Source organism: Vipera berus (genome assembly GCF_964194415.1).
Source record: "Vipera berus genome assembly, chromosome: 1".
Lineage (NCBI taxonomy): Eukaryota > Metazoa > Chordata > Lepidosauria > Squamata > Viperidae > Vipera > Vipera berus.
The window spans coordinates 125,311,547-125,335,837 of NC_138202.1; the positions used below are offsets into that span (position 1 = coordinate 125,311,547).

The 24,291-nt window shown below is 38.3% G+C and overlaps 1 protein-coding gene across 1 annotated transcript in view; it reads left to right on the forward strand.

The window, feature by feature from the left end:
- IGFBP2 (insulin like growth factor binding protein 2) overlaps positions 1–24,291 on the forward strand; it is a gene marked incomplete at its 5' end in the record, with an annotated part of 71,989 nt that overhangs the window by 38,809 nt on the left and 8,889 nt on the right. The gene's annotated exons all lie outside the window — the stretch shown is intronic.

Consider the following 24,291-nt stretch of genomic DNA (forward strand, 5'->3'; position numbering starts at 1 on the left):
CATGAGAGCATGCAGATTCTATTCCATACAGTTGCCAAGGATATAGAGTAATATCCCAAAGGGTGCTTTATTGCTTTGGATGAACAGTATGGTTGCATTAAGCCATAATCTCTTGGTTTTGGTTTTGATTTAATATTGTTGGTGAGAGAAGTGAGAGGTTTATGGTTTTGAGCAATACATAAACATAGTATCTTATTTAACAAATCATAGTTAAATCTTGTTTTATTGTGATGCCTTGATCAGCTATATTTGCTGGAAACTAATTTTTAGACTTATGATTTCACATTCTGGTTTCAGCGTTCATATCAATCATCTGAACCTGGGAACAATAACAATCATTAGATTTCCAGCATTGATAAAATATATGTCTGCATATGTTAGAATAATAAAACATATACAGCCTTAATGCTGAAACTGATTTATGTTAAAATATAATATAAAGCAATTCTAAACTTTCAACTCCTTTAAATACATCATCCTGAGAATAACTCTCTTTTGTAATCAGATGTTTCCTTATAAGCATAAATTTCTCCTGAATATTTTCAATGATGCCCTCTTGTTTACAGGTCACTAATGATATGAAGAACTACCAACACAGCACTACAGTACATCAGCAACTTTGGGAGAGGAAATGGAAAGGCAGCTACTTCAAACCAGCCAGTGGCCATTTAAAAAAATTAATATTTTAATTACCTTACACTAAAGGAAAAATGATAACTATAACTTCCTTTCCATAAAAATGGAATAATCTTGAGAATCATAGTGGCTATTATATTTCAATCATAATAGTAGTATATTATTTGCATAAAATAATGTTGTTGTTAGCTGCGAAGTCGTGTCCGACCCATCGCGACCCTATGGACAACGTTCCTCCAGGCCTTCCTGTCCTCTACCATCTTCTGGAGTCCATTTAAGCTCACGCCTACTGCTTCAGTGACTCCATCCAGCCACCTCATTCTCTGTCGTCCCCTTCTTCTATTGCCCTCAATCTTTCCCAGCATTAGGCTCTTCTCCAGTGAGTCCTTCCTTCTCATTAGGTGGCCAAAGTATTTGAGTTTTAGCTTCAGGATCTGGCCTTCTAAAGAGCAGTCAGGGTTGATCTCCTCTAGGACTGACCGGTTTGATTGCCCTGCAGTCCAAGGGACTCGCAGGAGTCTTCTCCAGCACCATAGCTCAAAGGCCTCAATTCTAAAATAATATTTTAATGTAAATCAGCCTTAAAGTAAAGGTAAAGGTTCCCCCGCACATGCGTGCTAGTCGTTTCCGACTCTAGGGGCCGGTGCTCATCTCCGTTTCAAAGCCGAAGAGCCAGCACTTGTCCGAGGACATCTCCGTGGTCATGTGGCCGGCATGACTAGACACCAAAGGCGCACGGAACGCTGTTACCTTCCCACCGGAGCGGTCCCTATTTTTCTACTTGCATTTTTACGTGCTTTCGAACTGCTAGGTTGGCAGAAGCTGGGACGAGTAACAGGCGCTCACTCTGTTACGCGGCACTCGGGATTCGACCCGCCAAACTGCCGACCTTCTGATCGACAAGCTCAGCGTCCTAACCCACTGAGCCACCGCGTCCCTTAGCATATGACTAAATCTTTTTTTACTAATTCCAGCATACACAGACATATATAGTATGGACACTAGAAATCTAATGATTGTTATTTACTTCAGGTTCAGACCATATAAACTAGATGAACATCAGGATGTTTTGGGATTTGACTTAAATAAGGCCAACTTGCCCAGACAAATCAAAATATTAAATCTGCTTATTGAAAGAATGACTACATAGATGCTTTAATTAGGATCTATTTAATTAGGATCTATCTATGTTTGTAATTCTTTTCTCCTTTCTTTGGTAATGGATGTGTCAAGTAAAGGCTTGTATATGACCTATGATTACTTCTGGCACTGTTTTCTTTATTTTCCTTCCTTCCTTCCTTTTTGCTATATGAAAAAGAGATGACAGAAAATCCTTGAGTTGAAAATTGTGCGATTGACTTTAGAGATTTATTTTATTGTTCTCAGTTGCCACTGTGGTGAATCCAATTATCTGCCAGCTTGCTTCTTGATCTCCCCTGAAATAATCCCAAGATGCTTTCCTTAAAACAACAAAAAATGCACAGGATTTCTCTAAAGGAAGAAGAGTTTAATCTCATGAGAGCAAAGACTAGCATGTTCCCTTATTTCAGCATTGTGAACTGTACTTTTTTAAATATGGTAGAACCAGATTTCAATGTGATTGGGATTACATGGTTGACTAGACACAGCTATGAATTATGAATTGGCTGTATCTGATGGACTTGTCATAAATTTTGAGCAACTCAAAATAATTATCAGGGTTATCTTTAACATCAAATCTGAGATCATGTGTGTCTTCTCCAGCAGGGAGACTCTTGAAAAATAGGATGGGAAAAGACTTCCAATTGAATTTGGTTTTCCCAATTTTCAAGAGTGGAAATATCTTCAACTTAGGTATGTTTTAACAAATCAGTGTGGACCAGATGTTTTAGCTGTCTCAAAGCACTTGAGTTGCTCTCTTACTTGATTGAATCTAAAACCTATCAAAGGCTCAAATATTTTTTCAAAGTAGAGATTTCTGGGATATCCCAAGCATGGATTTAAAACCTGGAATTTCCAGTAAAACCACATCAGTAGATTCATGTATTTCCTTAAAATATTAAAATGGTATTAACAAATCTGAGATTAAAGTTGATTCATCGAAAAAGTTGTATTTAGGGTGTAATGGACTCACCAGAGAAGATAACAATGAATGGATATGAAATTTTCTATGCTAGTATACAAAATATTAAGGGTTTACTGATCTCTATGATATGGTTATGTGATCATTTAGTATCTTTTTGGAATAACATATTAACCTATATATTTAGATTTATGGGGAAATCTTGTAATGTTAAATATGTTAATGTAATATTGAACGATATCTCTCTCCGAGCTTTGTAAACTGACAGTTTATCAGGAATCATGGTTGCATCAAACATGAGGGTGACTAAAAGAATCATATTGAGAAATTGGAAAAGTGTTACTACTCCAAATATCCAGGAATGATTGTTGGAAATGTGTGATCTATCTGTTTAGGAAAAGGCAATATTTTCTCTTAATTAAACGATGCAGCAATGTGTGTTATGTAGTAGAGATTTTGTGATACTTTATAATATTTTATACTGATTATATTACAGAAATGTACTTATTAGTAATTCAACAACTATTTATAAATATAAAAGGTAAGAGAGATTGAGAGCTCTTGCTCTTGTGTTCTCACCTCTGGCAAGACATGAAAGTATCAGAGAAACAGGTGGGTGAGTCTTCTGCAGTGCTGGACATTTTGCTCCCTTCCGTTAAAAACAAAAAAAGTGAACTTTTAATATGTTCAATTTTCAAGAAATTAGGGATAATTTGTACATATATGACATCTGTTTACTTACCCGCTAAGAATCCATCATATTCCATCTTTAGTGAACTCTGTGTTAAAGAAACGTGTAATCAATATTGAAATCTTGGCTGGTATGCATGACTCAGTTCATTTCTTCTTAAGAACCCTGCATAAAAATGCAGGCAGGAATTTGTAGGCCTGGCAGCTTTGCTGGCGTCTTTTGACAGTTGCTGAAACACGTGACTAGAAAATGACTTGGAGCATGTAATACACTGGGCTGGTTTGATGGCCTCCTGGATAAATATCATGGTATGTAGGAATGATCTTGAGGGAGAAGGAAAAGAGATACTTGCTGCCTAGGAAAGGATCAGACAAGAGATGAAAGAACCGTCAAATTTTAGTGGTCAGAGGAAGAAACTTAGGAAGGACCCACCCTTAATTGATCAGGCAGTTAAAAGTGATTGTGGTATTTTCAGTCTTGCAAGATTCTGTTAATGTAGCCTTACAATAAAGTAAAATTAGCTCATCTACCGTAGTTGTGTTTCTTGTCTGGCTTACTTGGCAGAGCTGACAAGAAATCTGACAAGATCCACTATTGTTCTAGCCAGCAGGTCCCTAAACTGTTCTGTTCATGACATTCTGCTTTGAATTAGATCTCGTTTTAATTAAATCCTGCTTGGGTTTATTCATGAGAAATAGGATTATTTTATTTCTCACCCTTCTAGAGCAGCCAAGCCAGTGGAGATTTTCCATATGGATTCTAAGAATTGTGGAAAAGGCTGAAATGTTTTTTGAAAGGAGTGGGAAGGCCCTTCTGTATACAGCCTGCTTTATTAGGAAAATTAAAGTGATAATTCATTTTCACTCTTGAGTTGCCTTTTACTGTCATGCTGGAAAATTTCAGATGTCATGGTCATGTTCATGTACAGTACCAGGAAGAAAAAAAGGTACCTGTAAAATTTATTAGCCGTATTACTGATCAAAAAAGGTAAAACACAAAGCAGTGGATAATTTGAAATTCTTTGTAAAGGAGTCTGCCTTATCTTGGAATTCTAAAACTAAATTAAAACCATGTTTTTATTTTTCAGAATTTGTTTGAAAAACCAGTTGGTCCACATCTAGTATTACAGATAATTATAAAAATGGCACATAGTAAAATAGTTTTCCCTAAATGAGTATCTATATGTATGATTTGCAGATAGGGTGGGGGTGATTCCTCTCTTTTTTTTTTGGACAATGTAAGCATTGTTGGAAGCATTGAAGAAAAGGTCTGAAGGAAAGAATTCCCCAGGTCTGATGATAACTTTTAAAAAGACCTATTCAATTTCTGTTGGTAGGGGAATAAGAAGCAGAACTGCAGTGAAGAAGAATCCATAGATGGGCAATTTCGCACAATTGTTATCCTAAAAGCACAGAGACAAGAATTACCTGTATTCAGGATTTGCAAATCAATAATTGCACTTTAAATTAGATCTGGATATCATCAGGGAACCAGTGAAGTTATAATAGCTGTGGAAGTGATATGCATTCTTGAACTCCAGTGGGGCAATCACAAAAGAGATCGCTACTGGACTTAGGTATACTTGTTTATTCATCAGGTCAAAACTGCAAAAGCAAAAAGGAATTAGTACAGAGAATGGGCAAAGGAGGTAGTCTTAAGTATCTTGATAGTCAATAAAGGATAAGTTAAATAAATCTTCTGCTTTAAAGAAATGTTTTTAAAAAGTTGCTCCTTTATGTGCACCTTTATTTAATTTTATTTATTAACAGCCCCAGTCTAAGGACAGAATGGTCTAAATAAAAACAAACAGCAGCAAAACCATATAAAAATAAATTGTATGAACAAATATGTGTGTGTGTGAATATGCAATTTAGTACCCTTATCTAATCAAATAGTGCTGAATTTGTGATGAAATAAAAAAATTTTTCCTTATGATGGGATTTAATGTTATCAATTATATTGTAAAAGCTAAATTGTGCTTTGTGCTTTGCTAAGGTTTACTGAATGAATTAGTGTTGGCTATGTTAATTCAACATGCCAAATTAGTTGCAAAAATCATGTTCAGGCAGCATGTTAAGCCAAAATCAAATACACCTTATAATGTATGAACCCAGGCATCATTTTAATCATTATATTTGGCACCCAGCATAAATAATTCTAATTAAGTGTCTTCTCTTCCTAGAGCTCAGGATAGAAATCTTTTGTATCCCCTAATAACCACTGAGCAACTAGCGTTTGAATCTGTGGCAATGTACAGTATGTGTCATACCATTGAATTATGAACCCTCTTGACTTTCTACCTTGCAAATTGTTAGGCACAGCTTTTACTATGAGCCTTGTCCACACATGTCTGCATTAGTCATTTACGGTTTATTATCTCTATGAAAGAGAGCAAGCTGTAGTTTGCTGCTGATTGACATAATCCCTTGTGGCAGCTTGCATGCACTTCAGGACAAGAAGAACATGAGGCTGTCAGAACTATTTCTATGACAGCTGATGCCCGAGTGTACTAATGATCCAGCTGGTTTTGGTGGGCAGAATAGGGGGAGGGTCACAAAGCACCCAAGGAGTAGCTGTGAAGCATTGTCCAAAATTATGTTCCAGCTTACAAACATTCCCCTTGTTGGTCCTCTTAATGGGAATTTCACCTTCAAGAGTTGGTTGAACAAGGTAGTAGTTTATAGCCAAAGGAAAACCTGATGTTACTTTGTAACAGGGCAAAGTGCCTGCTGCCAACCAATGGTGCCCCAAAAAGAGTCGCCCTGTCGGGGAGATAGGCAGCATATATATTTAATAAATAAATAAATAAAATAAATAAGCAACATGTTGCCTGAAAAATATTTGTAATGATGGTTTTCTATGTCAGAACAAGATTCAAAGCACCTGACTAAGTGCTAAGGGAGCAGCTGTCAATCTGAAGAGGAGGAGGTGAGTGGGGAGGGATGGCAAAATCATGATACATATTCTTGAACCAACTACTAGTCCGTCCATCCTTCCTTCCAAGCAATACAGTACATGATAGTTGCCTAGATTTCCAGCGTGCAAACACTTAAAAATATTGTTTTGATAAATAGTAGTATGGTTCTTTCTGTTAAAGTACTGGAGTTCTATTCTCCTGGCTTCTTGCTTCATCACGCTATTGTAAACCAACATTAATATATTTTGAAATGTAAAAACAATAATATCACAATTTTAAAAACACACACACACACAAAAGAAATGTTAGATTACTGTATTGAAAGAATCTTACTAGTGAAACCCAGTGGAATGTGAGCAGAGATGGAACAGAAATATGACTGTCCCTTGTGGAACAGTGTGCCAGGTCTAGGGGATGCTGGCCCAAATTTGGGATGATGGTGTTTGTTTATTAGTGGATCTTAACCAATGTGGCTGATTCATAATTGAAGCCCGTGTACAATGATAACTGAGTCCAGCTACCATTTCAATTTCCTGTCAGCTGTCTCAACAAATGGAGCCAAGGATAGTTTCTACTTCGAGGTTTAGGTGGCAGCAGGTCTGACATTCCCCCAGTATAGTGTTCTACATTGCTGTAAATATACATGTTATTTCCTGTCTCACTATATTATTTGAATGATATTCTAATAGTGTGCAATTACAATTTCTAAGAGGTGTTCTTCCTCCATAGAGGCATCTGTTTTTTTCTTTATTCTCAGGGAGCATGAGAATGCCTTTTGACTTTCTTTAGGTGCTTTTTCTCTTACTGCATTGTTAGGGGGCAGCAGGCTTTGGTGTTGATGTCATTTTCTCCTAGACATCTTTCAGCTCCTCTTATTTGGCCACTCACAATTCCCGGTCTGAAAAGGTGGGGGGTGATGGGGCAGTAAAAGGAGCTGGCCTTTAAAGGAAGGGAGGAAAGCCAGAAAAGCTTTAGACCTTTGAAAGGAAAATTGCACGGTGAAAGGCTGGACATCACTACAGTCTGAAACTTTTTTTGCAGCTTGCCAAAGCTTTACTTTCTGATTATTGGACAAGAATTCCATAGTTAATCACTGGCTGAGCAAATGGTGATCTTAATATTGTGATATTTGGAATGAGACTGAAATTGCATTCAATTGTTACTGATTTTTTTTCATCCTCTTCATTTATTTCTATAGCATTCCATTAAATTGTCAGAAACTGAAGGATTAAAGTGTGAATTAATGGAATGATTGCAAGGTAATTTTTAAATCAGTAAAAGCATGCACTATTTTAATGCTTCATTAAGGTCAATGTATCACTCCCTTGAAATGCTATAATTAACTGAAAAAGACAAATATAGATGCTCAAACTATATAATGTTGATAAATTTAAAGAAAGTAGTCAGCAACTGATTGCATTCCATTCACATAAATCTTGTTACTTAGAAATAAAGAAGTGTTGATTTTAATAAAAATCTATTGTTGAGTTGAATTCTCAATTTGAATATTGATATAGCTCTGGCACCTTAGGAGCTTAGTTATTGCTTTAGGTGACTATTCTAGCTGTACAGAGGCAAATTTTGGCATGTAAAATGAAGTTTCAAAATGCACTATTTGTTCACTGATTTTATAAAATCACCCGTCCTGTCCAAAGGGCAGTCTTGGGTACTTAACATTTAGTAACAGTCATATGTTGCAATTTGTTTTTGTAAGACATGTATATATATAAAAAACAAAATATTCATGTGATTAGTGAAAGTATGTTACTAGGAACACAAACGCTCGATTTAAAAGATGTCATTGAAGCAATGGATGCAGCAATATTCCCCCTCCCCAATCCTTCATACACATTAAAATGTTACTGTATAATTTCTTAGATTAAGGCTACTGTATTGAAAAAGTTTGTTGTAGCAATGGAAAATATTTCTTTGAGTAGATAGAGGTTCGCTGGCTTTCTTCTATAGTAATGACAACTACAAAAGTAAAATGCTGTACTAGTGGTATTTCTATAGTTATCTCCTTAAAGTTTTCTTACAAATACAGTAATTAGTGATTTGCCCTTGCCATCTTCTGGAATGTTTTTTCAACTTTCTTGTCTATCCAAGGACTAACCAGACCAATCTTCTAAAACTACATTATTGAATGCTGCTCAGGGAGAGTCTCTGGTGCTCAGGACAGGCTTTTAAAGGGTGAGTGAAAGTTCTGAAATTCAGAAATTATTTGGATCATCACAGGTAACCTTCTGAATCTCAGGGGCAAAGTGTAAACGTTTCTTTACTTTCTCATAATTTATGGACATCTTAATATTCAGCCTTAAATCTTTGAGCTTAAGATTACAGTTATGAAGGTGTATTTGGAGCCAATAGAGCAGAGCTCCTCAACCTTTCCAGCTTGAAAACGTGTGGACCTCGGGCTAGCTAGGGAATTCAGGAAGCTGAAGCCAATACATCTTCAAGCTGCCAAAATTGAGAAACACACTGCTATAGAGAGTTAATGGCATTAGTTCATTTGTTTTCCAATCATGTACCTATATGTTCTGATACTACGCAATTACTCCAAAAGGTAACCCTTGCCTAATGTTGATGGCCCATTTTTTTTACAATGGTTGTTATATAGAGAGGGGTGGGGTTTTTTGTAGATTTAATGGTATTGATTTTTTGCAACCCTGAAACTGTTTTGTGTATCCTGGGGGGGGGAGAGGGAGGAAAGGAGAGAGACAGAGAGAGATTTCTTATGGTAAAAGACCAAATATTTATCATTCAGCACATTTATTTTTCAGAAAAATCTTGGAGGATGGGGAGAAATGTCCAGATTAATGTTTCTGGCTTCTTGTGCCTCTGAGAAGAAAACCAAAAATAATTTTGGCAACTCTAACAATACGTGATCAAGGTGTAAATAAACAGTGTTTGGGGGATAGCTAAATGTGCTATGGAAATGTCTTACATACAGCCCTGACTCTTGCAGAGGTGAAACTCATTAAGGTGGATGGTTGTGGATCTCCAGAGGGATGGCTCCTAGGGCTACCAATCAAAAGACATTGTGTCGAGACTCCCGTTTTCCATTTTAATGGGTTTTGTTGTAAAAAGGCCAAGGGGAAAAAAAGACCAAAAAAGTGGTGGGAGAACAAGGGAGGTTGTTGAACAAATGAATGATGACATCTGTTCGGTGGTAAAATTATGTGCCAAGGCAGGGCTATTGCACCATAAAAGACTCATCCGGAAGGAGCCTATATTACTCATGAATCATAGGTACTATTCATTAGTTGGCACTGAAATCTATTCAAACCCTGGCTTTCTGCATACTTGCTTACACAAAAAAGGGACGTGCTTAAAAGACGAAACATCTTTTCTGCCAAAACACAACGCATTTTGAGATCTAGATATATACATTTCAGAAACAACAGTATGATTTGGAGTAACAATATCCAAATTTATTTATCAACAAAAGTGTATGCAAAAGATACTCTATTGTCAGAACCTCAGTTTTGCTCATAAATTATAGCTACATGAAGGAAGGAAGTGGGCAGAATCTGTTTTTTTTTCTGACTCCATTTTAAAACACTCTTAAAAAATATAAAACTCTCAGTTTACATACCACAGCTCTTGTCCATTTATGCATCCATTTTCTTTATAGTTAGTTTTAAGTTTTAGTGAAGTAAATGTATGTTTGCAAAAGCTCATGTTATCAGTAAAACTTTTGGCCTTTGAGAGATCACAGTGCATTAGTTTCTAATTCACTGTAGTAAAACCAGCAAATCTATCTGGGTAAAAATATATTTATTTAAGTCCTGAAATATATTTATAATTCAGTATATGGAATACTTGAAATTTGAGGAGGAAGGAAACCAATTATTATAGGAAACACTTTCACATTTATCCTGGGTGGATTATAATGTTATCCAAGCTAACACTTGATTATAGTATAATGATAACTGGAACACAATGCTATACAAAGCAGTATTTTTTTATTACAGTCATCAAGTAAAATAGCAATCAAAAGCAAATTTAAAAATAAAAATGAAATAAAAATGAAGATATAAAAGATCTTGGTGATGGTGCATGTATCAGGGGACAATTGACGTTTCCCTAATTTTGCAGACAGTAGAACAAAATTTAGCTATGGTCAAGGACAGTGAATCATATCGATCTAAAACAACAATTAGACATTAAAAAGATAAGAATTTCCTAGGTAAGGATTATAAGGTGGGTCCTTGGTCCTTTTAGAAGATTTAATGTAGCAAAACATGAAGCATAGTTTCAATAGTGCCTTGTCCATAGAGACAGTCTCAGTTCATATCATAGTATCAGCCTTCCAAAACTGCTATACTGTAGGGAGACCATTGATGTATGCTAAAGTTGTTCAGAATTTGGTAGCAGTTCTGTGGTATGAGTATCTTGCTGGTTTGTAAAAAGGGACTTGACTGTTCAGAAAAATGTTCTTAAGTAGAGCAAGACTGGTCCTATTGGGCTTCCAGGTCTCTGATATATTGTTTAAGTGCTCTGAGTACATTTAAAGAAATATGATCAGTGAGTTTAATGGATTTACTTCAAGTAAATAAAGGATTATTGCTTTAATAGTATGAGGAAACAACATTGTTTGCATTAATTTACTTGGTTGACATTGAACTGATGCAATAAGTTGATTATTGGGGGTGGGAATTGCTTGTTTATCTGTCTTTAACAACAAACAAGATTCCATTGAATGGCATTTTTGAATTTCATCTTAAATATTTTAACATTCAGTATTCATTGATATTTTAAAGCCTGAACTCTCCAATTTGAAGGTTCCCTTATTTAAAAAAAAAGCTTCTCAGAAGAATGATAACATGCAGTATAAGGGTTATGGTTTCAAACCATGGAGGCATATAACACAGATGTTTTATGTTTTCCATTTATTACATCACCTTGCAGCCCTGACTGTTTTAACATCCAAACCACTCTTCCGGGTAAGTAGCAGAGTACTTTTTTTTTTGGTCTACATCAATTTTTTTCCCATGGCATCTTGGCCAGAGTCATTCCCATGTTGGGTAAAAGGAAGAACACTTGAAAGCATTATTTGAGGGTTTAATGGATGAAGACTTGGCCCAGAATCCAAGAATGACTGCGCAAGAGTTTTTAGCCGCACAAGAGAGATGTGTGTGAAATTTGAATAGCAGCAACTCCATTTCAACTAACAGAAACTTCCATTGCATCTGAGCACAGGAAGATATTGATACGTAGCTTCAGCAAATGAGTGCAACTGAAGAGATGGTTTTTCTGTTTAATACCTTTGGCTGCATTCTTCAGCCCAACATGACATTTGCAGTAACATGTCAACATGCTGAATGACATTATGTGCATGAGATGGAGAGCCAATGCATGGATGTTTCATTTCTCCTCATGTTTCTTGAATTAAAAAGACCAGTGTCTGGAGAACACACCAAGTCATATCAAAAGTTATATCAAAATTTTAAAATGCTGACAGCGGGCGTCAAAAGTGCAGAACCAACTTCCTTTCATTCCATTAAGTTACTAGGAACATAGTTATGTGTACATCATCCAAAGTATGTTTTGTGATTTTTGTGCCATTCAGTTCTTTCGCTTAAGCTAATGGCAGACTCTAGATAACTGGAGTTTTTTTTAAAAAAAATTGCAGAAGAATACTGAGCAGGAAATTTAAACAATTGAATTGGGGAAAGGAAAAGAAAGTAGAATTGCTTGTATTCACTGGCTGAAAGACCTTTAGTTTCAGCATCTCTTTTCCTTCCGGAAGCTAGCGTTGGTGCGCTTCCAACTGTTAGCAACTTGGATCATGCACTACAGTTATTTGGGATCTATTTCAGAGTTTAGATGGGACAGGAGGACTTATTTGAATGCCTGACTCGGGATGTGACAAATGATCACAGTTTGAGCTTTTCACTCCTGCCTGGGGTGGAGTTTGCCATAAAAGAAACTAATAAACCTGTCCAGCAGATGGAAATAGAGAAGTTATAAGCTTAGCAGTCTAACTAACCTAGGCATGCATATTTTTGAAACAGCTGCAGATGTAGGAGTGTTCACAACAGTTGTAACATAGTGCAGCAGAGCAGCTTTCTTATTAACAGGGCAGTGGAAACTAACAAACCTGTTTTAGAACATTGCTTTATTTTAAGTAACCAGGAGAAATTTATATGGTAGCTGCAGGTGTTCGTACTTCAAGCAGCTTTATTCAGTCATTTTGCTGCTTAACATTTGCTGACGTTTGGATATATACATCTATAGAGAACTTAATATTTCCAGAATAGGATCATATTGTGGTAGTGATGGTTTAGAATTACCATAGTAGTTTACTCTTTACTCTTTCATTCATCACCAAACATTGTTCTCTGCTTATGTAAAATTTTAAATCAGCTTGACTTGTTGGATTTGGGTTTGATACAGCAAAGATCAATTCAGAGTATTTATCTCTCTTTTTTTGTTACTAAATGTGATGTTACTTATGGATTGGTTGAAGAATGTCACTTGTGCATTTCTTTTCTTTTCCCTTCCTTCCTTTCCTTTTTATTATCATATCACTGATGCTGTCAAATAGCACACAAATTTCATTTTCTTTCTTTCAGCTAGAAGAAAATTTCCTATCTTTTTAAGGCTGACACACACACACACCCATTTATTTTTTAAATAAAAAGTTTGATCGATTAAATTGGTTGAAAATTGAATTTTAGAGTTTGCAAATGAGCAAAAATTAATTGTTTTGAAACCTAAGCATACCTGGTTTGTAAGCAGTGCCATATTAAATGGTGTCTCATAGAAACCCTGTGTGCCATTACATATACCATTAGGATATCTTTAAAAAAATAGCATTCACATGCGGAAGAGGGGTTAATTCTGGAGGTGATCCTGCTCAGAGGTCGTAGCTGTAACATTTTGCCTTCTGCTGCAGTTTTAATCTGACTTTATGATCTCAATCCTGCTATTTCAGCTGGAATGTCTTCCATTGATACTTTATTAATATTATATCTATTAAATGGGTTAATAAACTTGAATAAAGGAATACACACCAACTTTAACTATTGAAGTGAAAGAGAAGAAGGGAGGCTTCTAAAAATAATGACTGGGATTAAATATTTGTTATAGATTCTCAATGTAAAATGTTCCCTTAAGGATTTAGATGAAACACTGGTTCCCTATTAGACACTTGGTTCAATGTTCTCCTGAGCTGTTATTTGTTTTTAGGTCTATATTCTATATCAGGGGTGTCAAACTCTCAACATCACGTGTCGTGTCATGATGTATCGCAACTTTTTTTTCCAATGCCAGCAATGCGGGGGGGGGGCAGTTTCAGCATGACACCTCTGGCCTGTGGGCCAGCAGTTTGACTCCCCTGTTCTATAGTTTATCTCTTTCCTGAAGCATTTACTTTGTTTCTGAGTTCATTAATAGGAACAAGAGGTGGTAGTTGTATATCTGTCTGGTAGGGCAGGGCTTTTCAACCAGTGGTATGGGTACCACCTGTGGTACATTGGCACCTGGCAGGTGGTATGCGACCATCCTAGAAAAGTGGTAGCGGGGGAGGGGAATGAGCTGAACTGGTGGCAGCATTGCACAAGCCTGAGCGAGAGATGGCTGGAGCTGCAGGGCTGTCAGGGCTCAGCGGAAGCGCCAGGATCAGCGCCAGGCTCCAGCTGGAGCTCAGTGCTGATCCTGGTGCTTCTGCTGAGCCCAGAAGTGCTGATCAGCTGGAATGTTGCAGCATCTCCAGGGTCTTGTGATTTACATTCAGATGATTCATTTTTTCAGTGCCATTGTAACTTCGAACAGTCACTAAGCGAACTGTTGTAAGTCGAGGACTACCTGTACTTCATCACTTTTTTCTTTTCTTTTCTTTTTGTTGGTCATCAGGTTTTTGACACCTTCCTAGGTGACTGGTGGTACTCAGATGTTGCCATATCCTAAAAATGGTACAATGGGTGAAAAGGTTGAAAAGCCCTGTGGTAGGGCTCAGTAGGTAGGATATTTAATTAGATATTTACATACCATAGTCGATGTTAATAATAATAATAATAATAATAATAATAATAATAATAATAATAATAATAATAATAATAATAATAATAATAATAATAATAATAATAATAATAATAATAAGTTGGAAGGGACCTTGGAGGTCATCTAGTCCAACCCCCTGCTCAGGCAGGAAACCCTATACCATTTCAGACAAGTGGCTGGCCAGTCTCTTCTTAAAAACTTCCAGTGTTGCAGCATTCACCGCTTCTGGAGGCAGGTTGTTCCACTGGTTAATTGTTCTAAATGTCAGGAAGTTTCTCCTTAGTTCTAGGTTGCTTCTCTCCTTGACCAGTTTCCATCCGTTGCTTCTTGTCCTGCTTTCAGGTGCTTTGGAGAATAGCTTGACTCCCTCTTCTTTGTGGCAACCCCTGAGATATTGGAACACTGCTATCATGTCACCCCTCACCCTTCTCTTCCTTAAACTACACATACTCAATTCCAGCAACTGTTCCCTATATATTTTAGCCTCCAGCCCCCCAATCATCTTTGTTGCTATTCTCTGTACTCTTTCTAGAGTCTCGACATCTTTTTTACATTGTGGTGACCAAAACTGGATGCAGTATTCCAAGTGTGGCCTTTCCAAGGCATTGTAAAGTGGTGATAACACTTCATGTGATCTTGATTCTATCCCTCTGTTAATGCAGCCTAGCACTGTGTTGGCTTTTTTGGCAGCTGCAGCACACTGCTGGCTCATATTGAAGTGATTGTCCACTAGGACTCTGAGATCTCTCTCACAGTTGCTACTATTGAGCAAGGTACCACCTATACTATACCTGTGCATTTCATTTTTCCTGCCTAAATGTACAACCTTATTTTTTTCACCATTGAATTTCATTTTGTTAGATAGTGCCCAGTGTTCGAGTCTGTCCAGATCCTCCTGTATCTTAAGCCTATCTTCTGGAGTATTGGCTATTCCTGCCAGCTTGGTGTCGTCTGCAAATTTGATGAGTTCCCCATCTATCCCCTCATCCAAATCGTTGATGAAGATGTTGAAGAGCACTGGGCCCAGAACAGAGCCCTGGGGCACCCCACTACACACTTCCTTCCATGTAGATGCACCACATGCTGAGTACGGCCTGTCAGCCAGCTACGAATTCATCTGGTGGTGATGCTATCTAACCCACATTTTTCTATCTTATCAAGTAGTAGGTTGTGATCTACTTTATCAAATGTCTTACTGAAGTCCAAGTAAATTATATCTACAGCATTCCTCTGGTCTACTAGTTTTGTCACTTGGTCAAAGAATGCAATAAGATTTGTCTGGCATGATCTGTTTTTGACAAACCCATGTTGGCTTTTAGTGATAACTTTGTTCGCATCAAGGTGTTCACTGATTTGTTGTTTGATTATCTTTTCCAGAATCTTCCCAGGTATTGAGGTCAGGCTGATAGGTCTGTAATTTCCTGGATCTATTTTTTTCCCTTTTTTGAAGATGGAAACTACATCAGCTGTCTTCCAGTCCTCTGGTAGTTCCCCAGTGGTCCAGGATCTTTGAAAAATATAGTTCAGTGGTTCTGAGATCACGTCTGCCAGTTCCTTGAGAACCTTGGGGTGTAATCCATCTGGTCCTGGTGATTAGCTTCTGCCAACCTAGCAGTTCGAAAGCACGTAAAAATGCAAGTAGAAAAATAGGGACCACTCCGGTGGGAAGGTAACAGCGTTCCGTGCGCCTTTGGCGTCTTGTCATGCTGGCCACATGACCACGGAGATGTCCTCGGACAAGCGCTGGCTCTTCGGCTTTGAAACGGAGATGAGCACCGGCCCCTAGAGTCGGAAACGACTAGCACGCATGTGCGGGGGAACCTTTACCTTTACCTTTTAGACTGGACAGGTGCTCACTTACCATTTTCTTGCCTATCTTAACTTGCGTTTCTATTCTGTTTTTTATGGCACTGGTTTTGGTAGGTTGGACTGTTTTTTCCCTTTGTGTAAAGAAAGATGCAAAAAATGAGTTCCTTAGCTTCTCTCACTTCATCTTTGCAGGCACAGGCTGTTTGCTGATATTCTGCCTTAGTTATGTGCCCCTCTTTCCACTTCTTATGCTTGTCCTTTCTATCTTTCAGTTTATCAGAGAGTTAAAGCTTTCTTTGTGCTTTTGGAATCTCTCACTATGTATGATGATATAGGAATCCATCAACTTCCTTCATCTTTCCATAGTCTCTCCTTAAATATTTTTTATTTAGGACAGAAATTAAGGAATCTGTCTAATAGAGGATGAGACATATTAAATGGGATTACTACTCATTCTTTCCTTGGTAGCTGAGACAAGAAATGCCTGAATATCAAGATACTGACAGAGTTCTCTAGGGGTTCAGCAAAAGCATAAGAGAACTGAAACTTAACATTCTCTGGAGGCAGGTTTTTTTTTTCTCTAGAGACCAGTGATTCACAATCATTTTGATAACTTAAGTCATGGGAGTTCCGAATATGCACTATCTAGAGTCTGAGTGGTGATGGTGCTGATTTAGACCATGATCTCAAGAATTGTTTATTTATTTATATTTATTTATTTACTTACTTAAAACATTTATATAGCCCCCTAACTTATAGCAAACACTTGACGGCTCCTCATGGGGGGGGGGCGGGGGGAGGAAACCAGAAGGCTGCCAAACTTCAGGGAGAAGGGTGTTCCAAAGGGCAGGGGCTGCCACGGAAAAAGCAAATTTTCCAGCTCCCATAAGATGGCAATGTTTAAAGGAAGAGGCTAGGAGCATGCCCACCCTATCTAACGTGGTAGAATGGGTAGATATCCTTAGGGAAAAGCAGTTCTGCAAATAACCTGGCCCTGTGCCATGTGGGGCTTAAAGGTGATGATCAGCACCTTGAATTGCACTCGGAAAGAAATTGAAAGCAAGTGCAGCTCATGCAACAGAGTTATTACATGGAGAAACCTAGGGGTACCCTTCATAATGCATGCTGCCACATTCCAGATGTTCCCTAGTTCTGATGTAAATGCAAAATCCCATAAATGGTGAATGCAATTGATTCAAATTTTATGGAACATATAATTAGAATAATGTCACAGTAGTTGTTTATGATCTTAGAAAAGGCAGACTAAGAAAATAAGACCAAAATGAGAAAAGAAACCTGGGGAGTTAACGCCCAGGGTGGAGTTACTGTCTGGAAAATACAGAATGAAAATGTGTAATAGGGGTTCAGAGCCAATCATATTTAGACATGTTGGCTTGAAGCCATAGGATTCAACAGCAAAGTCAGATGTGCAAATAGCTCTAAAGAGGAGAGGAGAAATCATATTTGATCCTTTTGTGTTTTTATTTTATTTGCTAAAGTGAAGTATTGGCATTTTTCCCTTATGGGTTTAGGTTTTTTTTTAATGTAAAGGCAAACCTTTGGTTGCAGTACATATGTTTACTTCCCCAATTCTTCAAAAATAGTCAGTTGGGTGTAACTGAAGTCATATTGTATTACTGAAGGCATGAAAATCCTTAACTTTTTATTTGTTTTCCCTAAAAATGATTGTTTCCTCTCAGAATGGTAACAGAAGTAACAAAATGACTATTACTATACTTGATTGATTGATTACATTTCATTAAATCAGAATAATCTTCTAGTAACCATGTAGATTTTTCTCCAGGACACTGTTCTTAACCAATTCTGCTTGTAATTTAGATGTTTGTAATAGATGTTATGCCAAATCACCCAAAGGAGAGTCTTTCTAATCTCCTTTATGTGAAGCCTGCAACTAGTTGCACATCACAAAATATACAAGTAGTTGAAAATGTTAATAATAATCCACTTCAAAGGTGAATTGAAATAGAAAATCCATTTCATTTTATAACTGGAGTGGAGGGAGCAATATATTTTAAATCTGGATTTTAAACACATAAACAGTATGACATGTTTCTGGAAGTGTGTGACTGTAGAAGGCTATTTCAAAGATACATATATGTGCATACACACATGTATCCATAACATGCACTGACTCCATGCAAGGACTCCACCCACCTGTGGTCCTTGAATCAGAACGGGTTGGAGATTCTTCACATGAAATCCTGAAAAGCCATTCAATATTTATAAAGCCATTTCTATGTCAAAGCTAACTTCTAAAATCCAAATGGTAGCTAAAATCCAAATCAAAATGTGAGAGTATCATGAATTGCATCTAAAATATATTAAGGTGTTTCCTGATTTAGGGGACCTTGCTAAGTAAAGTAAGAAAATCATCGTGAAACATGAGGAAATGGTTTGCTTCAATTTGCTCATTATATTGAGCTAGAATGAGAATTACAAAAATGTCCATCTCTCCAAACCCACTTAAGTTTGTATGTCTCCAATTTAGAAAAGGGTGATGTAGCAATTTTGCCACAACCAGGGCATAACACAGCTGAGACCTTTATCCTGCACTATGAATTGAATAAATGATGAGGATTGCTTGACATTGACCTAGACTAGAGGAAGGATGGGGAAGAATGAATCCATTGTTCACCCCCCCAATCTGTACCTTCAGCAATGGAAAGAAAGCAGAATGAACAAGTAGGGCATGCTGCTAAAGCTGGACTTACTCAGGCTGAAGAGGGATTGTCAAGCTGCTGTTTCCGTGTGCTTTGAAGGGCTTGAAAGCACTTCCTGGGGAAGGTTACAGCCAAAGGAGGTCACTGGATGCCCAGCTGGATCATCCCCTTGCCAGCAGCAGTCCAGGAGAATAAAAGGAACTTGCTAAGCAACCACCCGTCAGAACACCCTGTTCATCGGCCTGTTTAGCAAGCGCTTCCTTACTCCCACCATCCTGCTGAAAAGATTGGATAAGGGCAGAAGATAATGTATTGGGGAAGTAGGGTTAATAATGAGCCACAATATCTGAAAGGCTGTCCACACTCTTGGACCAGTCTCAAAATCCAGCTTTCCAACATAACCATGGTTAAATCACAAATTCTAAAACTAAAACTTGCTGCAGGGTTCCTTTTCGATTTCGACTGTCACAGTATGCGCTAGTGAGGTGTTTTTTGACCCAGCTGTGCTGACTTTTAGTGAACTCCACATCCTTTTTATAGTATGGATACTTCAATTACTTTATAGTCTGTTTTAAAATTCTCTTGAAATCAGTGGGAGGCTAACTGGCCTCTAATTCCCCATTTTTCAGTATGGGGCAACCTCTTAAGGATTTCTCAGAAATAAAAGAGCAAGTTCTGACAGTGGCTTAGGATACAATCTAGTTGACCTAGACATAGGAATTTATTTAAAGACATTATCCTGAGTATGTTTATGCCATGATCAAGTTGGAATTTCATTCCTTCAATCAACTCTTCAGTAATCAAGAACATTCCATGACAAAACTGCTAAAGTTATTTGTGGAGCAGATGTTTTGTATGATCAATAGCCTGGGACGGCAAGAGCAGAGCATTTATTTTTTCTAAGAAATCACACATTTGCATATGGAATTCAAGTTGACAATCTACTTAGCAGTCATTTGCTTAAAGAATTCTATAGTCACCGAAGATGTAAGTATGGTTGACTTAAGTCTATGAGGACTTCATTGGCCGAATATAAAACCAAAATTGTCCTAGCCTTACGGTTTAAGAGCCATGTCAACTACATGACAAGTCCTATCTCAATATAAGAATTCCAGAATACACTCAATCTCATACCTAGTGTAGTCACCAATAGTACTAACTCTTCTTTGAGAAGTTAGCTGGTGAAGAAGATACTACTTCATCACAAAAATAATAGGTAATGTGTAAAACAAAATCTGAAATATATCGAGTAACTCAAATTTATTGCAAATTTGATTGACTTCTGTTGCTATCAGAGCTAAAATGCTAAGAATTGCTATGTTGTCAGAGGGAATTTTTCCCCTCATTGTTTCTAGTCAGATGATGCCAAATGTTCATATGTTCTATGGATCGGTTTGTAACTTCAGTGGAATGAAAAATCTATTTTATTTATGAATCAAAATTAAATAGCCATCCTCTCACTGAAGGCAATGCTAAAGAGCTCTCCTAAAAAACACAAACAGGACTCACAAATTAAATTATGCCATACTGTATTAAAGAATATATTACTGAATAAACATTTTGCGCTGCAACTGAGACATAAACTTGTTTGTAAACCATGCTACTATATTTATATGACATGGTACACTAAAACCCAACACATCACATTGCATTTTATCATTTTTATGGTAGGCTAGCCATTGGGACTTTTCTCCTTGAAAAAATATTCTGGTTTTATTTCACTGATTCTGCATTTCCAACCTTTTACCATCTTGAAAGTGTGACAATAAGTTTGGTTATAAAGAATGCAGATCCTTTTACTGCTTTTTATTTATTTATATACAATTACAGGTACTGTATTTCTTTTTAGATTTTCTTATTTTCAAAAAAAAAACAACCAGCAAATTTCTGGAAAACCCTTAAAGATATCACTGGCTACAGCAAACCTCCTTCCCATGATGAAGGGAATAGACAACTGGCAGATGACCTGAATGTGCTTTACTGTAGGTTTGAGAGGAAACCACTGTCAACTATCACCACTCTCTCCATCTCAGATACACCAACAACAGCCAAGTCTCCTACAACTGAACCCATCCCTCTTGGCCTCCCACCTCTGGTGATCACAGAAAAAGCTGTGCAAGGTCTATTTTGCAGACAAAAGCCTAGAAAAGTACCAGGCCGAGACAAGGTAGCTCTTTCTTGCTTGAAAGTTTGTGCTGACCAATTGGCCCCCATCTTCACCTGCCTCTTTAATAAATCTCTAGAGATGTGTTATCTTGCTTCAAATGCTGTACTGTAATCCCAGTGCCTCAGAAACCCTCCCTCAAGGAGGTAAACAACTACAGACTGGTTGCTCTGACACCCATAGTTATGAAAACCTTTGAAAGGCTAGTGCTGGCCCACCAGAAAACCATCACGGATCCACTGTTAGACCCATTACAATTTGCCTACTGAGCAAATAGATTGGTAGATGATGTTGTTAATGTGGTACTGCACTACCGTATTTTCCGGCATATAAGATGACTTTTTAACCCATGAAAATCTTCTCAAAAGTTGGGGGGTCGTCTTATACACCCAGTCATCTTATACGCCGGAAAATAGTACATAAATCAATCGAACGCCCCCATTCTTGCAAAGCAATTTCAAGCCTCCTTAGTCCAGTCCCCCCTCCAACATGACTCTAAGAGCCTCTAAGCCCCTTCCCCTCCCCCTTGCAAACGCCAGACCCCGGTAGTGGCAGGAAGCCCCTCCCCCTCACCCAAGCGGCATCTGAGCATAAGCAGAGCGCGCCCTGCTACCCGCTATCTCTCCCAGCAGTCTGGACAGTGGTACTTGGCGGCCTGGCACCCCTCTCACCCGCAGACCATGCAGCGGCCCTCGCCAGACGGCCTCGGCATGGCCGCCCCAAGCCCGGCTCTCCAGCACGTTTTCCGGGCCCGCCTGGCTGACCGCCTCCTTGGCGGGGCTTGGCTCCAGATGCAGCAGCTGCTCCATCTGCAAATGTGCTCTCAAAGCCGGATTGCGCTCAGCCGTGCAGGCTGCCGAAAGGTGGGGACTCGGAGTTCCCACGGTGGTTGCGGCTTCTGGCGTGCCATTTGCAGAGTCTGGCCTGGAAGAGCATGTTGTGTGAACATAGCTCTTGCGTTTATTCCAAAGGGTGGGTGGAAGGAAAAGCCCCTTTGGGCTTCAAAAGGGAGGCTTTGCACCATCTGCATCAGACGGGGCTGAATCGGGCTTGTGTCGGACACTTGGCAACTGGCATGTAAGTATTTTCCGGCGTATAAGATGAAAAATCTTGAAAATCTTCTCAAAAGTCGGGGGTCATCTTATATGCCCAGTCGTCTTATACGCCGGAAAATACAGTACATCTTTTACAAAGTCTTGAATCTCCAAGGACCTAAGCAAGTGTCCTATTTGTAGACTTCAGCTCAGCATTCAATACCATCATTCTAGATATTCTTCTCACTAAACTGACTCAGCTAGCTGTGCCTGACCACATTTGTAAGTGGATCATAAGCTTTCTAACAGATAAGAAGCAGCGGGTAAAGCTAGGCAAAATCACATCAGATACATGTACAGTTAGCACAGGGCCCCCCAGGGCTATGTGCTCTCTCCACTACTATTTTTACAACAAGTGCATCTGAAAGGATCCCTCTGTTAAAGTACTGAAGTTTGCAAATGATACAACAGTGATTGGTCTCATTCGAGATGATGAATCTATATACAGAAGGGAAGTTGAACAACTGGCCCTGTGTTACAGTTGGAACAATCTTGAACAAGCTCAAAGCTGTGGAAATGATAGTAGATTTTAGGAGAAGCCCTCCTATTCTACCATCTTTTACAATACTAAACAACATTGTATCGACAGTAGAGATCTTCAAGTTTCTAGGTTCTATAATATCTCAGGATGGACACCTGAGATATTATACACCTTAAAATGGACACCTAACATCAAAAACATCATCAAAAAAGCACAATAAAGAAAGTTTTTCCTGTGCCAACTCAGAAAGCTCAGATTGCCCAAGGAACTGATGCAATTCTACAAAGGAACCTCTATAACTGTCTGATTTGGCAAAGCAACCAAACAACATAGAGACTTCAACAATTAGGGAAAAAATAATTGCAACCAGCTGCCTTCCATTGATGACTGTATGATGCAGGGCTGTCAAACTGCTGACCCAGACACATCATCTGGAAGCCGCACCCACCCCATTGCTGGCAATGGAGAAAAAGCTCCGATACATCGCACAATGCCATGTGACGTTGCGAGTTTGACATGTCTGGTATAATACATGAGCTAGGAAGAGGGCTCTGAAAATATCTACAGACTCCTCACATCCTGGACATAAACTATTTCAACTTCTTCCCTCAAGATGACACTATTGGACAGGGGTGTCAAACTGCTGGTGGGCCGGATGCATCATGGTAAAACCATGCCCACCCCATTGCCGGCAATGGAAAAGTCGTGATATGTCGCGACACATCACGTGATGTGGCGAGTTTGACATCCCTGCTATAGGGCATTGCATGCCAAAACAACCAAACACAAAGACAATTTTTTTCCCCGTGCTATCCCTCTATTAAACAACTAATTCCCACAACACTGTCTATGCCCTGGATGTCAAATCTCCTAGAAGGGCTGTATTACTTATTAACCTGTCATCTGTCCTATTACCTATTTCCTTAGATTCTTATGACTATAATTTTGTTGTTGTATCTCATGATTTATATTGATTGCTTGGTATCCTATGACTGTCACTGAGTGTTGTGTCTATGATTTATGATGATTGTATTTTATGATTATTACTTGTTGCTTGTATGTACACTGAGAGCTTATGCAGCAGAGACAAATTTCTTATGTGTGTCCAATCACACTTGGCCAATAAAAAATTCTATTCTATTTTCCAAAAGAGTTTTTATGAGACCATGGAGACAATCTGTCTTCTTCCTTTATTTGTTTGTGCACACACCCTCCCTTTTGCTTCATTCTGCTTCAGATACTATGTCAGCTTGAGAATGATGAGTCAGGAGGTAACATGGTCTGCCATATCTTAGGAAAAATGGATCCACAACAAGCACCATGTTAAGGCCAGGCACTTAACAATTTCTGAGATATTTTTATTTCTCTTCATAGTACAGACGGTACATTATATCTTGTGTCTTTAGCTAAATGTTCTCCTTTGGTTCAGACATGCATGGCTTTTGATTTGAAATGAATGCATTATTAAAAACCTTGTCAATTTGTTACAACCAAAAGCATTTGAAGTGGAATGATGGATTTGCCTCCTCAGAAATCTATTTGGCAGCAAGGAATTGTCTTCTCGGAAACAGAAACAAACCCTTTATGATTTCCATATAAGAATGCCTTCACATGGGGACATCTCCACATAGTTTTTCAAACTATCATAGTTGGCTCCCACCCCACCCCCACCCATAGTTTAATTAGAGGTATTATTCCACAAATTTATCTATGGGAACTTTTTCTGAGGATGGGTAACTAATAGTTTTT